This window comes from Ambystoma mexicanum, chromosome 2p, assembly GCF_040938575.1.
Source record: "Ambystoma mexicanum isolate Mex_15411 chromosome 2p, UKY_AmexF1_1, whole genome shotgun sequence".
NCBI classification, from domain to species: Eukaryota; Metazoa; Chordata; class Amphibia; order Caudata; family Ambystomatidae; genus Ambystoma; species Ambystoma mexicanum.
The window spans coordinates 1157822365-1157837867 of NC_090923.1; the positions used below are offsets into that span (position 1 = coordinate 1157822365).

The 15503-nt window shown below is 51.3% G+C and overlaps 1 protein-coding gene across 8 annotated transcripts in view; it reads right to left on the reverse strand.

Annotated features, from left to right (window-relative positions):
- Positions 1 to 15503, reverse strand: part of MAGIX (MAGI family member, X-linked) — a 916967-nt gene that overhangs the window by 768342 nt on the left and 133122 nt on the right. The window contains exon 1 of one of the 8 annotated variants that reach the window (XM_069645281.1): positions 3837 to 4146. The exons of the other annotated variants lie outside the window; for them this stretch is intronic. The gene's annotated coding sequence lies outside the window, so the exon portion shown is untranslated. Of the gene's footprint in view, positions 1 to 3836; positions 4147 to 15503 lie in introns of those variants that run through there. 8 annotated transcript variants of the gene reach the window in all.

Genomic DNA, 15503 nt, shown 5'->3' on the forward strand with positions numbered 1-15503 from the left:
AGAATGGAGTCTCTAAAGGTAAGTTATAATTTACTTGTGTTGACTAAGGATCAAAATACTCTTCAACAATGTTACTAAGGTAAGTACATGTTTTTTTGTATTTCAGGAGTTACTACCCAGATTCGACAACCAAAAGGCAGCGGAATGGAAGGTTTAGAAGAAAAAGGGACTTGTTCCCAATGTTATCCAATGACGTACAGAGGGAATAGATGTACTGCTTTTACTCCCCCCCCCTGACTCTGATTTTCCCAGATGACTTTGTGGATCGTCTGGGGGTCGCTGGAGGTTGGATTCCTTGCTGTTGGTTTCAGTGAGAGGTTCCCAGGAACTGCGGTTGCAAAGATTCTTCCAGTCGGGTACAGCTACAGGATGTAACCCCTGTCAATGAAGAAATGCAAGAAACACCAATGCAGGCCTCTTCAGTACACTTCACAGGATGGGGGAAGGCAAGTTCAATTGACGGTCTCGGCACACATGCAACAACAGTCATCCTTCCAGTCACGGTCACAGAAGCTTTTCTAGCACAGGATGCCTTGATGCTGGGACGCGACTGGAGGAAAGGCGACATGTGGCACGACCTGGCAACTACCAAAGTTATGGGTGCAATCACAGAACAGCAACGGTTCTTGTGAGGTAGCCTACGAGAGAGCTGGTCAGTCCACTGGGGGGGTCCATGGATGCTCCAGAAGGCTCAGAATGGCTGGATCCTTGAGAAGGCGTTGAGACTAGTTTGTCCCACTAGTCCAAGGGCTGAAGCACTGCTCTGGATCTTCGGAGATCTGGAAGGCCAACATGGCTTCATTGGGCCAGACACAGACAGGGATGACAGGTCTCTTCAGGAATTGTCTTTGGAACTTCAGTCAGCTGTTATTCTACAAGGGATCCTTGACTCAAACGCTGGTCTGAAGAAATGGCTGCAGAAGTCCTCTTCTTATGCAGAGTTCAAGATGGAAGCAAATCCAAGCCCACCAATGGTAAGGATTTGCACCATTGAAACAGCCAATAGTTGTCCAATCAGGGACAACCACTGGTTTCACTCTTGCCCCACATCCAGACTCACTGGCACCATGGATGTGGAGTAGGACCAGACAGTCCCACCCCCTTCCTGGGCCACATACACACAAAGGCATCACTAGCCCGCGAAAGCAGCAGCTTTCCCGGGGAAGTGCATGACCTTATAAGGGATTTCCTGACCTGGCAAGGCAGGAAGCAGGCCAAACAACAATACTGGAAAAGAAGCAAATGAAAATCTTTTGACATGGCCATTTTAGGGCATTAGGCGCGGTTAGTAGCCATATGAAGTAAACGCAAATGTGCACACTAAACATAATTCAAAAATTGAAAAAAATGTATCGGCTGCCACCAGCTTTTCTTTAGGCACAAATAAAATTAACCAAAATCCCATGTGTAAAAAGCTAGGGTGATATGATGTTTTATTTATAGCACGCCTATACACAAGTGTTTCAAGGTGCGACGAAGCATGGGAAGGGAACAAGGGGGACGAAGACAACAATCTTACTAGGCCCAGTGACATTGAGATTGCGCAAGTTCAGAGAGGGGAAAAGGGGGGAAGTGCAAGGGAAGGGGAGGGGGAGAAGTGCAGGACATATGATCAACAAAACACAAACAATGCAATCAAAATAAATAAAAAGGAAGTGCGGCCAGCAAGTGGCAATGCAAGGGTTAAGTGCAGATAGAAAGTAATTGGAAAGTGCAGGTAAGAGGACTTTAGGGTAACAGATATATGGGCCTGATCACGACTTTGGCGGTAACCCTTAAATCCGGCGGTCGCGCTATTACCGCTGAATTTAAGGGTCCGCCAAATCAGGACTTTGGCAGATTTCGCCCCAGCTCTGAGCTGGGGCGAAATCCGCTGAAAATTCACGCTATTACCGCTGGCGGGAAATCCGCCGGCGGTAAGAGCGCGAATTTTCCCCATTGAGCCCAATGGGGAATGGGGCATGCTCAATGGGGAAAGGAGAATTACATTACCGCTGAACTTGTGATCCGGCGCTATTAGCGCCGGGGAGTTCGGCGGTAGGGCTAATACCGCCAGCGGTAATACCGCCGGCATTACCGCCAAAGTCGTGATCAGGCCCATAGGCCGAAAGTGCTGTGTTGCCAGGCGGCAGTGCATGTGTGCAACTGGGGGGCAGAGACCTGGGCCTGAGGTTCTGAGGGTGGCCGGGTAACCAATGCAGTGACAGACAGATCAGCAGGGAAAAGGAAGAGAAAAAGCAGATGCAAAGAGGAAAGTCTTGAGCAGCTTCTGGAACCTGAGATGGTTCTGCTCAAGTTTCAGAGAGCAGGGAGGCTGTTCCAGAGGGAGGCACCAGCTGAAAAGAGAGATCTGGCTCCATCCAGCTCCTTGCTTGGAAAAGTGATTGTCCTTCAAGGAGTTGGCGGTGGAAGAGCAAAGAGCTTGTGTAAGGAGATACTTCAGAAGAGCAAGCTGGAGATATTTTGGTCCCAGGCCCCAGAAGGCCTTGTGGACAATGCAAAGGGTTTTGAATTTGATCCTTGCAGCCACTGGGAGCCAATGGAGAGATTTCAGTGCTGGAGAGATACGATCCCTGGGCTTTAGGCCAAGGACAAGTCTCGAAGTCCAAGTCTTACATACAAAATTATACCCATTGCACAGCACTGTAAGGTTCTGTGTGCAATTTTAAGACGTACAAGAATTCAAAAGGGAAACATAGTTTCCAAGTATTGATAGTCAGAAGGACTGAGCAGTTTCCCCATTACAAATGGGCAAAAGGCCAACGGAATTTAGCTGAAGGCTTTACCTCCCTTCTAAATGACAAAAACCGTCGAAAACGAAAACAAAGGGGGTCCATACAAACTATGGAGGGAAAGTTGCAAAAAGAGAAGGCCTGCATGTCAGCAGTCACATGCATGGCAGTGCAGGGGCAGAATTAGAGAGGGCCTGGATCAGGGAGATCCATACGCCCACATGCAGCAAAAGCAGAGTGGGACAGGAAGGAGCTGCTAAATCTCCCCAGACACGCTTGCCATGGGCAGTTTGCGTATTTAATAAAACTGGGTTTAAAAGATACTACCAGTGTGAAGACCTTTATTTGAACATCTTAAATTGGTGAATGGCCATAAAGGCGTGGTGTGACCACACATCCCCCACCCATGCACAGTGGTGGGACAGTGATGGAATTTAACATGTTAATGAAAAGCAAGTCAAGTACATCTGTCCTAGAAAACCCCAGAAGGAATGAGAGTGGTAGGAGGACGAGAATAACACACGACATTCTCAAGCACTCCTCCACCCAATAACAGTATGGCCGACGGAGTAGCCGGAAATTCATTTTTTTAATGTGTTTTGGAAGTCACCCATCGTTTTCAGAGAAATGTGCTGCTTAGCAAATATGAATTTTGTTAAACGCATTCACAAGTCCGATGTTCCATTGTTTAAACGTCTACTGTACTATATGTAATTTCACTGTGCTTTATAAATTCCGGTGTTCCTGCTTGCGGACAGAAAGCGAACAGATTGGTGACTCTAATGTTAATGCTCTACCTGATTGAGATTAACTAAATCACACTTTGGGGTTGCGACCTTGCTGACGGCGACTTTGAAGCCCCTTCCATGTAATAAGGTGAGATATATATAGACTGAAGTGCATGGTACGTACAACGGATTTAGGGTGATATAGAAACTAAAGCACGCAGTTAGAACCAACTGGCTGCGGAAGTGCGCCAACGTGTAGATCCAGGCTGGGCTGAGAGGAAAATGGTTGAATGGATAAACATACACAATTACCAGGACAAGAAGGCCGATCTCTATTGACTGTGGTCTGCCGAGCCTTTGCTCGACGCCGATTTACCTTGAGAAAGTGCGCAGCCTGAAGGGGGCCCCTGCAGCTCTTCAGAATGCCTAGTATTTCGCCCAGCGTCAGTCTGAACACGGTTGTGCCACCTGGGGTGGCAATGGCATTCACCTCCAGCAGCAGGTTTCCTTTCCACACCGCACACGCTGGCTAAAGCGCACCGCTCACTAGTGCCATCTGCAGGGGGAGACAGTCAGGGTGGGTGGTTGGGTAGGCCATCCATTGGCGTTGGTATGCTGGTACGGTGGCAGGATGGCACAGTCGAGCCCCTGAAAGATTATCAAGAGCGCTGGAGCAGCACTGAAAGGCCCGGGTGAACTACGCCCGGTGCAAAGGTCACCGCAGATGCAAAAGTCACAGACGCACACATCCTGGGCGACGAGCCTGCAGGAAACTCCTGTCTTTCACAGCAGGTTCAAGCCCAAGATTACCACGCCTGCTGGTGCACATTCAGACATGGAGCTTGTTGACAGCAGGACGCCTTTGCAAATCCGATCAGCTAATTATCAGCTGCCAGGGCTGTTATGTGGATGGCTTTCGGCTGGCACCATTGTCGAGTACAGTCATGGATGTTACAGGCGTTTTCCAGCCTGTTGGAGGAGGAGGTATATCATTGTTCGTGCCCTCTGGGAGCCCTTCATTCATGACCATTATTTTTGGAATTCGTGTACGTATATTTTGTTTTACATTAGACCTATATTTACTAATTTATAATATAATCAAAACAATTAAGAATACAAGCAAGTCATATCCGATTAAAATCCAGTAATGTACACTCGTAAAAATAGCAGTTAAATTCTGAAAATGTTTACGGTAACTCATCGAAACCTTCAAAAAGCGACAAGAGTACAAAAATAGTCAACATCATGTCCATTATTGTGATTGAGTATACAACACTGTAGGTAATTTCGAATTTCTCAAACTGCATTACAGATGTCGCAATTTGGTCCCATGATTTAAATGCGGTAAATGTTGCGGTATTTCCATTACGCCACAAAATTGACGATAATGGAATGAATGTCAAAATGTTAACACGCCACCAAACCTGGAATGACTGTCACAGAGTGCCTTCACCCAATTAAGGCCACAATAATGAAGAGTAAGAACATCTCTTGTAACTACCAAAATATATCCATCCACCTTTTGTGGGGCAGTCTGAACTGCGCAAGTACAGCAAGTTATCAGCGGTTGACCAAAACCACTTGCTCCACTGATCTTTTTCTTGAATCAATGCAACCTCGGCAGTGTATGACAAGTTACTGCTCACCCTCACTAATGGACGACAGGGTTTCTGATGCACTTCCTACACAATGAAGACTTATTTTATCTGACTCGGCCTAGCCATACCATTACCCTTGGTTCAGGGTGTGTTGTAACTAAAGAGAGGAGGGCCTGGGAGTGGTCCACCCATAGCTCCTTTTAGATCCCAATCCACCTCTCCCCCCAGTTAAATTGCATTGCCATATCACTGCTTTCCATCCACAAAACGACCGTTCTGTGCCTGTGCCATCCCCCTGAGCCAGCCCCCCTGTCCTTCTAGCCACTTTTGACATCCGATTGTTCATGGGCGCCTGCCACTTGTGACTTAACCTCCCTGTCAGTACCCCTGCCATTCTCAATCCCTTCCTTCACCTGCATTCTGCATGCAATGATAATTGCATGCAAGGGACCACCAGCGTTAACTCGTGCTGTGGAATTCCTTTCATTCCATGTCACACATTCATGAGGCAGAGGGGAGCAGGAAAGAGTAAAAGCCAGGCAAACTCTGTTTTACTCTGGCATTTCCCCAATCCTTGTGGAAAAATAAACGATGTATGCCAATTAGCTACACAGGCAGCATTTACAAATGGATTCCTCTGCAATCCACCTGGTTTTGACCAGCTGTAAGACTTAGACGGCTTCCGTAGGAAGCCATTTGCCGTAGGTCTGCAGGAAAATCTCATGGATGCGTACCATGCCAGGTGAACGCACCGCCAGGATGGTGAATGGCAGGCGCCCCTTAGTGGGGATGCCCATCCAGCTCAACCAAGAGGAGAGCGGGACAGACTATGTGGCCCTACCCACTGGGTGGGAAGGTGGAAGCACGTCACAGCAGGTCGACAGATGGGGAGCAGGGCCAGAGAGGGGTGCTAGATAAGGCCCCCAGACCCCTGATTGCACCCTCCTGGTCCAGCTCCCCACAGCTCAGAGGAACCCGCCCACCCTTCCCTCTGTTGCATGATCCTGTAGCTGTCTTGAAACTATCTGTTTTTTTCTTCCAGAGTTGCACAGCGGATGTTACATGGTGATCCGAAGAGAAAGCGCTGACAGATACCACAAGGGGACTGCACAGCCAATAGCTTAGAAAGTACGTTGCCCAGGAGTACAAGACTCAGGGGAGGCCCAAGGAAAGGGGGAGGAGTAGGGGGCTTGGAAGTCCTTCCAACTCCAAGGCTGAGGGTGGGTGGGAGGCTCGTGAGAAGGGGAATGAAAGCAAATGGGGGAAGGGAAACTAATGGGGGAAAGAAAACTTGGGAAAGGGAGGGGAAGTAGTGGGGAACGGGAAGAATTTGGTTGCAAGAATGTTTGGGAAAGGAAAGGATTTGGGGAATGGATAAGAATGGGGCAAGGAAGGAGTTGGGTAAGGAAAGAATTGGGGGAATGGGAAGGAGTTGGGAAATGGGAGAGTTGGGGAATGGGAAGAGTTGGGGAATGGCAAGGCATTGGGGGAGTAAGGATTTCAGGTCTGAAATGAATTGGGCGGTTGAATAGACTTGGGTATGGGGTATTGGAAGAGCTGGGGAAGGAGAATGAGGGTACTGGGGATGTAATCGATTAACAATGGAAGGAGTTGGGGTCAGGCAAAGCATTTGGGCACTAAAATGTGGGGCATAGGAACAACTTGGGGAGGGAATGGGCACTAAGATGTGAGGAATAGAAAGAACTTAGAAAGGAAACAGTAGGGGATAAAAAGACAAAACCAAAGGGAGAAGAAACGACTGGGGGAGTGAGAAGAGACTCGGGAATTGCAGAAGGGGGGTTGGGTTAGACAGGGGGAAGGGGCACAAAATGGGGAAAGAAAGAAATGGGGAAATAGTGACCAAATGAAAAGGATAGAATGAGAAGAGAACCAATGAAAACAAGGGTAGAAGTCAAAGAAACGAATGAATAGAAGGATAGAATGTGAAGAACGAATGAATAGAAGCATGGAATCTGAATAATGAAATTCATGAATAGAAGGAAAGAATGAATAAAAATAATAGAATAAAAAAGAAGCGAATAACTGGCCATGGGTAGAGCAGGAATGACTACGGGGTGTGGGGTACGCATATTCCAGGGGTGCCTGTGGAGTTTCACACGCAATTGGCCTGGCGTGAGTGGGGTACACGTATTCCTGGAGTGCGCAGGGAGTTTCACACACGATTGGCCTAGCGCGAGTGGGGTATGCGTATTCCGGGGGTGCGCATTGAGTTTCACACGCTATTGGCCTGGCGTGAGCAGGGTACGCGTATTCCGGAGGTGCGGGGGAGTTGTACACGCGATTGGGCTGGTGCGAGCGGGGTATGTGTATTCCGGGGGTGCGCAGGGAGTTTTACATGCAATTTGGCAGTGTGGGCCCTCCTGGGTGTGCCCCTCTCTCCCCCTACCCATGCCCCGCAGGCAGCCCACACCACAGGGGACCACCCTACACACCTGGGCATGCCCCGCAGGCAGCCCATCACCCCAGACCATGACCCGCAGGCAGCCCATCACCCCAGACCATGACCCGTAGGCAGCCCATCACTCCTGACCATGCCCCGCAGGCAGCCCACATGGCGCCAAGCACTTGGGAGCCCCAACACATGTCCCCCTAATCCCAGTGAGGGCACCTGCCAGCAGGCCCCGACTCGTCCCCCACCCCCAGTGAGGGCACCTGCCAGCAGGCACCGACACATGTCCCCACCCCACCCCCAGTGAGGGCACCTGTCAGCAGGCCCCGACACATGTCCCCCCACCCCACCCCCAGTGAGGGCACCTGCAAGCAGGCCCGACACAAGTCCCCCCACCCCACCCCCAGTGAGGGCACCTGCCAGCAGGCCCGACTCATGTCCCCCCACCCCACCCCCAGCGAGGGCACCTGCCAGCAGGCCCTGACACATTTCCCCCACCCCACCCCCAGTGAGGGCACCTGCCAGCAGGCCCCGAAACATGTCCCCCCACCCCACCCCCAGTGAGGGCACCTGCCAGAAGGCCCGACACATGTTTGTTTGTTTTATTTATTTGTATAGCGCTCCAAACCCAGAGGTAGAAGGGCGCGTAACTAAGACGGTTACATAGTGTGATATATACAGTTTCAATATACAACAATTTACAACGTTAGCAAACATAGTAAGCAGAAGGAAGTGTGCACACATATCTGGGGTACGTACTACTCTTTGTTCAGGAGTCAAACGATAACATGTTTCCTGAAGATCTGGAAGGACTCAATAGTTTTAATGTTGAGTGGTAGGGTGTTCCAAAGTTGGGAGGCAAGTACTGTGAAACTGGCACCTCCAGCTCTTTTTAAGGAGAATCTGGGCACTGTCAAGCATAAGGTGTTGGAGGATCTAGTCTGGATGTCCAAAAATAAGGAAAAATAATGAAGGCTGAAATCAATAAAGTCCGTCCATAAAACAAAATCCAAAGTTCCAAAAAAAGCAAAGCATTCCACCATGGGTCAAAAAAGAAAGAAAACCCAGGTCCATAACTATATACAAAATAATTTCCAAGGGTCCATGAGCCCAACAATCCAAAGGAAACCTAACCAAAATCCTACCTAATAAATAACTATATACAAAAAGGCAGGGCATAGTCCATGCGCCCCAAAGAAAAAAAAAAAGGATACCTACACCTACATAACTATTCACAAAGGCGGCGGGCTAGTCCGACGACTCACTAATTGATGTCCCGGGCCAGGGCATCATCGAACTCCACTTCAATGTCCCGGAGGCGGGCCTCTTCCCTGGCCAGGAGGTCTCGCAGGGATGCAGCCAGGCGTCCTCCAACTCCCTGCGAGTTGCCTCGATGCACCCAGCCCGCCTCAATGCCCGGCGCATGGAGTTCTCCGCCTTGACCATTGTGAGCCATGCCCTATCCGCCCGCCGCCGCTCCGCATCTATTTGCCGGCCCAACCGCTGCCACACGGAAGACACTCAAAATCCTGGGTCCTCCTGCCCGCCGGCCGATGCCTGCCCCAGGGATGTTGATGGCCCTGAGCCATGATCACTCCCATCCTGAGCCTGCTGCTGCCGTGCACGTGCCCTGCCTGTTGATGCCTGCACGTCCTCCTGTTGCTGGGGTCCAGTTGGTGGGGTGGCCACCCCTGCTGGACCTCCGACTCCTGACTGTGGCAGGGATGTGTCCTCTACCAGCCTGGCCGCTGGCTCAGGGGCAGCTCGACAGGGGGCCCAGGTGATACTTGGGCATGAAGATGGCACGGAGGACGACTGGCGCATAGGGGGTTCAGTTGAGGAGGGGGTCGCAAAAAGATCCAGCACACGGATGAACCCATTGCCGACGACCTGTCCTAGTAGGTCGACGCGGCCAATGAGGTATTCGAAATGACGTGCATTGTCCAGACGAGAACCCTGCACGTCATCCCAAATACCACGTTGGCGCAATGCCATCCCAACTAGGACAGGCTCAATACGCTCACGGATTGCAACGTCCGCAGGGAGAGGAAGGCCAGTTGTTGTATGCGCATCCCCGCCCTGAAAACGGGTCTGAACGGAGGCATCCCTGCTGGTGCCAGATGATGCAGTCACAGGATCGGGGACAGAATTACACACAGGCACCTCCGCAGCGGCCTGTGCTGCCTCCTGTCCCTGCCCATGGACTACACCACTAGCACCAGTTGAATCCCCCCCTTCAGGCCCCGTGCGTGGGCCTTCCACGGCCTCCTCCTCAACCGAACCCCCCCCCGCCAACCTGGATGACTCCGTGCCATCTTCCTCCATAGGCCCCTGTGGGGGCTCAGCTGCCGTTACTGCTGCCGAGGAATCCACCTCCAAACTCCGCCTCTTGGACCTTCCCTCGGCAGCTGCAGCCATGGACGCGGCACCAGACTCCTCACTCCCCGAAGAAATGACTACATGGGAGGGGAGCTGGGCCTTGCGTCTCCGGCTGGTGGTGGGATCCCTGCCGCTGTGCTCCACAGCACCATCTCCGCCCTCTTCATTAGTTGATGCTGCAGACAGGGAGAGACAGAACACAGGCATCAGGGCACTGTACAATGGTCTGATACACACATGACAGTTGCACATGAGTGGCAGTGTCAAACTTCACAGATGGCATCACACTCCCCAACACTCATATCATTAGAACTCACACACATGCACAAATTAACAGGAATCGTGCAGCAGGCAGCAGCATTCGTACACACACACCAGCATGAAGATCCGAAGGTTGGCATGATGTCACAAGCAACATGGGGAGTGCCCAACACATGCACACACGCCACCAGACACAGTGCATTCATCAGCAACTATGTCACATCTGCCAATCGGGTTCCTACATGTCTGTGTCACATGCATCCATGGCGTATCACAGTCGCACGCATGTCAAACACACAAACACGCTCATGTACACCGTGCACGTACATGAAGGTGGAACAAGCATCCATGTATCACACCCCAACCATGGCATAGTACATACACAGAAATGCTAACATGTGTGGATCTCCACATGCAGTTGAGCATCATGCTTTGGAACACATGCACCATTGATGTGCATTACACATGACTGGACTCACATGCAGCAGGGTCATGTTCCTGCACATACACAGCCATACATGGGCCTTTCCAGACATATGTCCAAGCTGCACACTCCTGCCACACCTCAACATGTACTGCGTACAATAAGTATGCATGAACACTTACCGCTCGACTCCGGACGGGTCTCCCTCTCGAGGACCTGGCGGTGAAGCGCTGGGTTAATGCGTTCCAGGATCCTCATGTCGTCGGTGGTAAGGTGGACCCAGCACCTCACTGCATCCACTGCGTCCAAGAGGCGCCGGGCCTTCCTGAGGGTCCTGGACTTGAAGTCCTCCCAGTGCTTACGGACGTGTGGTAGGTTGTGGGTTGCCACCCCCTCCGCGTTAATGGCAACCACGATGTCCATCCAGATCCTCCTGCGTCCATCCTTGTCGGCGCATGTTCTTCTGAAGAGGGCATCATAATGCACCAGGACTTGCTCCAGCAGGATGCCAACCTCTCCTGCTGTGAAGCTGGCAGCCCTCTGCCTCTATGTCTGGGGGTTGCCAGTGGTCTCAGATGGTGTTTCCCCCGACATGGCAACCCCCCAGGCAGGTGTGGGTGGGCAACTGGGTCCTGGTGCTGGACTGTGGAGCGATGGAACTGCAAACGGGAGTCTTCTGTTCAAGCAGGGGTGGTCACAGCAACTGGACCCCTGCAGATGGCTGACATGCAGGCACCAAATAGCAGGGCAGCAGGCAGGCAGCAGCAGATGGCTGGTGGGAGTCGGCTCGGGGCTCTAGGGGGCAGGAAAATAGCCTTCTGGGCAGGAGCGTGGTCTTCTGTGTGTTGTCGCGTGGCCAGCTTGATACGGCGTGATTTGGCACGTGAAAAAACAGCACGTCAGCGTGTAATTGGAGGAAAGGAACTTAGCACGTAAGCGCGTAAGTGACGTGGCACGCATGGGTGTTTCTGTGGGCAGGGTTTAAAGGTCCACGTAGGACACCATTTTCTTGTACGTGCTCATTGTGGAGAGCGAGCGGGTGATTCTTATACTTCTTGTCAGTTCACACGTGATTACTTCACAACGGTTGCAGTGCGTACTCCTTGTTTACTCAGACAGCGTTCAATTGTTCTTTTGGTGGGGGTGTTGCCAACGTGCCCAAGTGCGTCTTTTTCACGTTCTTTTTCCAGGCAGACGGTGAGTCGCGCACATATTTTTCCACTGTGGTTGCCCCTGTGTGTCGCGTACCCATTCAGAGGTCATTGTAGCCTGCGTTTAACACGCATATGCTTTTTTGTTTCTGGGTGCCACAGCGTACTGCAGGTCCTTAATTCCACGTATGTGGACTACCGAGGGGTCGCGTGCACGTTAAATTTTGTTTTTGGGGTGCCTGAGCGTTGCGTGACCCATCATCTTCCCCCAGGGGCCACAGACAGCCTTGCTAGAGCACAGGGGTACGTATTCCAACTAGTACCCTGCCCCCTTCACCCCAATTACCCAGGACAATTGTTTACTGCACCTCCCATTCGCACAAGAACATCAGTGCCATGGTTGGGAGGCGACCAAGTGCTAAGGGAGGCAAAGGTGGCCGACCTCCAAGAGGTGTCTGCGGTAGGGGACATGGCCAGGATGAGCAGGGTGGCCAAGGTGGTAGTGGTGGCCAACGTGGGCAGGGTTGCCCAAGAGGCCAGTGTGTGGAGGACCAATCAGGGACACCTATGCCCCCCCCATGGGACGGGGAGATGCAGCTGCCATCATCCCAGCTCAGGCCCTGTTAACTCGGCTCAGATTGGTCACAGAACTGGCACGGGATGACTCACAGGCCGACTTCCGTGTCACGAAGTCAAAGCCACGTGTGTGGTGAAAGTTGCTGTCACCAGGCCACGTGGATCTGGGGCAGCAATGTCATCTGCTGCTCCAAGTAGCCAGGGGGAGGAGGCTGCAGGGGCAGCTGCAGCACAATCCACCCCGGCTCTGAGTCACCCAGTCGGAACAGTGTTGGTCCCAGACCATCACACCAAGGCAGTTGTGCCGCTTGGTCCTGGCAACAGCACCCAGTAGCCAATGGCTGCAGTGAGACCTTTGGTCATCGTGCCATTGCCTGCTTCAGGTGCCCAGTCCACCTGCGCTTCAGCCCCTACCAACCAGAGCGGCGTAAGCCACTCAGGGTCTGCACCACCTCTCAAGAGGAAGAAGCGTGCTCTTGCGGAACAGGCTGGGACCCCAGACACGGCTCGCCCCTCCGGCACGTCAAGGAAGCAGAGTTTCAATGATGTGGAACTATTATTTATTTATTTATTTATTCGTATTTGTTAAGCGCACAGGCAGCCCATAGGGCACTTGTGGTTACGTGTCGACCCATGGCTGTGACATGCTGGTGACTGCAGGGTGCAAGACTACGACTGCTCAACGTAGGGCCCACTGACAGTGCATCGCGGACCAGATTAGTTTCCTTGGATTTGTGAAGCGCACAACTGATGATTGCTCAAAACGGTGGAATGACCTCAAACGCAGAGCAAAAAACAAGCTGGCTTCCAATGATGCCTCTACTGTGGTGACTGGCAGTGGGTCTCCACCAGAGGAGGATGAACTCACAGAACATGAGGCAATCGCTGGAGGGTTCATCGCAGAGGATCAGATCCGAGGCGTGGGAGACCTACCAGATCTTGAGGCAATGTCCAGTGAGTGGCCATGCGTGTGTGTGCAAACCAGGTGTATGTTGCTTGGGTGATGTGTTCTGATTGAGTGACAGGTCAGGCTGTGCAAATATGACTGCTATAGGTCACCCATGTGGTGCCTCCAAACCATCCCCTACCCTTGGGTTTGGGTTTCACAGTATCCCTACTGACCGCAGTAAACACTTTGCACCTGATGACTGCACTTGCCCTTCAACTGGCATCATGTCACAACATTGTTAATACTGTTTTTCTTTTCATTCTGCCTGAATGATGGAATAATTTGCATTATAAACACACATTTTTGTGCCGTTCTGCCCCAAATTCACCATACTTCAGACATAGATTTCACCCCACAATGCCCCACATTTGTTAAATTTGTATGGGAATGATTTTGTCATGCACCTTTTTTTCACGAAGAATTGGTATTGATGGAGGCTTGGCCGCCATTGAGTTGTTCTGCCACGTTTGAGCCGTAACGCTAGGCTGCGCGCTAGTCTTTCCCAAGATGGCCGCCGCTAGGGTTATCAGGGCTCTGACTCTGCGGGCAACTCGCGTTGCAACTTTGCTCTACTCTGCTAGTTAATACGCTGTGTTTCTCTCTTGGCTCTGCTGAGCCCCCCTGTCCTGCCTTGGGCCTCTGCCCGTCCCTCTCGTTCCTTCTGTTTCTTCCATCCTGTTTCTCGCTGCGGACGGCCCCCTGTTTTGCCTGGCTCTCGTCTCTTGTTCTCTCTTGCTCCTCTGCGTCCGTTCTGTTTTCCCGGATCTCGGCGCTCTTCCTCCCTCTCTCTCGGGACTTACCTTTGACTTCTCTCTGGGTTCCCGGACCCTGTATCCTCTCTGTTCCTGGTCCGCCTCATTCGCAGGTTTCTTCCGTTCCACGGTGGAGGAAGTCCGTACTAACTCTACCTGGTTCTCGTGGATGCTTGAGGACCAATCTCTTCAGCTGAAAGTCATCAGGACTCCTTTCTCCGGTATCGAGGACGTTTTTTTTTTGCCTACCTGGCTTTTTCCCCTCCGGTTATCGCAGATCCGGGGCCACTGGTTTCTGGAATTTTCCGACAACCATTGTGGCATCGTTTCGCGGTAGACCATATCTACTGAAAAAGAAATCCTACACTAAAGAAAGAAAGAAGAAGGTTAAGAAGGTAATTTCTTCAGGTGAGGAGGAAGGTGACCGAATTGGAAAGTGACCTAGACATTGCAGACAGACCAGAGATTTGTGACAGTTTGCAACGCCTAACTCACACCAGTATGGCGACCCGCGAACAGATCCAGGAATTGGTCGCTGCAGTCCAGTCTCTTAATGTAGAAGTTCGGAACCTGAAACAGGAAGTGCAGGATTTAAAGATAGAGAACAATGTATTCTGTCAATTGGTGGCTAATAGGGAGCCACGCAATTCCGAAATACCATCTCTGCCACTGGCTTCAGGAAAATTTGACGGTACGCCAAAGGCTCTCAAATAATTAATTAAAGCTTGCAACGTGCACTTTGCCTTCCGTCCCACCACTTTCACTACCGGCCTTAGCAAGGTGGGCTTTGTCATTTCCAACCTCACAGGTAACGCACTTGCATGGGCCAACCCCCTGGTTACCACCAACGATCCAATTTTACGAGATTGGGATGCCTTCCTTGCTCAACTTAAGCAAACCTTTGAAAGGCCAGAAATAAAATACATGGCTTGTGAAGAAATGTTGGAAGTACACCAAGAACAGATGGACCTCTTGACCTACATTACAAGGTTCAAACGATTAGCCATAGAATCTACCTGGTCCGAACAAGCCAAATTCACTCTTTTCCGTAGGGGGCTTAAACAGGAACTAAAGGATGAATTGGCCCGGGTCCCCCGCCCGGTCTCTTTCTCTGAACTTGTATCAGTCACTCTGCAGATTGAACATCGAATTAATGAACGCAGACAAGAGAAGAAGAAGGGAAGAATCCCTTTCGGTTTACCAGCCTCCTCACAGACTCCTGCACCTTCTTCCAGAACCTGCGTAAAGGAAGAACCTATGCAGATTGGATCCATGAGGTCCCTGTTAACTCTAGAGGAATGGAAGAGACGCCGAGAAGCAGGTCTCTGCATGTACTGCGGATCATCAACACATCTACCGTGGAACTGTCCAGATGTCCCACTGAGGCGTTCGGGAAACGGATCGCCTCGACCCTAGGGGTGGCCATGGTTCGAGGGGTTTCAGAAAGTCCCTACGTCTATCTCTCGATATCACCCTCCAGTCAGACAGAAGACACACGCCTGATGGTACCTACCCTACAGTTGTCCTGGAGAGAGCGATCTGT